Raw genomic sequence first — 826 nt, forward strand, 5'->3', positions numbered from 1 at the left:
AATTTTGATGTCTCCAGTGAGAACGTGGATTCTCATACAGTTCATGTGCGAATCCCGGGATTTTTGAAAAACTCTACATATCTCGCGTAAACATATATTATTTGTGATAAATCAATTTTATATATTATAAAAATTTTTGTTTACTAAAAGATAAGACAATTTCCACTATTGTTCACTGTTTTTTGAATTCACTATGGATGCCACTTTCTTTTGAACTAGAAATTAGAACATTCCCCAGACTCTTACTTCTAGAGAAAATTTTTATAATATATAAAATTGATTTATCACAAATAATATATAAAAAAATGTTTTATGTTTCTTTTAAGATTTTGAATTAGCAAAAAAAAGAAGAAAAAAGAAGGTGCCAACGGTACATGGTGTTCCCAAGCGGTCACCCATCTAAGTACTAACCATGCCCAACGTTGCTTAACTTCAGTGATCAGACGAGAACTGGTGTGTTCAACGGGGTATGACTGTTGACAATGGTAAAATCTTTAATTACTGAAGAAATAGTCACTTGAAAATTTTAAGAGTATTGTAAATAAAATAGTTTCTTTATTGTCATTATAATTTAAGTATACATACATTTGAAACAAAAAATAAATATTATTATTGGTAATAAGGAGATCTTAAAGCCGTCTGTTTTATCAATAAAACGCGAAATTAAGAATTTGACTATATATTAATCATTTTACTAACTATACATACCCCAGACAGCACAGAATTTTATGATAAAGATTCATAAATATTTCTAAATATATATTTTTTTTAAATATTATATAAATATATTGAAAATGTTTTATAAAAACCTTTTATTTAACATATT

At 26.3% G+C, this 826-nt stretch overlaps 1 non-coding gene across 1 annotated transcript; it reads right to left on the reverse strand.

Annotated features, from left to right (window-relative positions):
- Positions 1-362: 362 nt before the first annotated feature.
- Positions 363-481, reverse strand: LOC114944783 (5S ribosomal RNA). The gene has a single exon (XR_014925288.1). It is a non-coding gene; the product is annotated as a 5S ribosomal RNA (ribosomal RNA).
- Positions 482-826: the final 345 nt, after the last annotated feature.

This window comes from Nylanderia fulva, unplaced genomic scaffold (genome assembly GCF_048542155.1).
Source record: "Nylanderia fulva isolate GAGA-0341 unplaced genomic scaffold, ASM4854215v1 Scaffold1071, whole genome shotgun sequence".
In the NCBI taxonomy this organism is placed as follows: domain Eukaryota; kingdom Metazoa; phylum Arthropoda; class Insecta; order Hymenoptera; family Formicidae; genus Nylanderia; species Nylanderia fulva.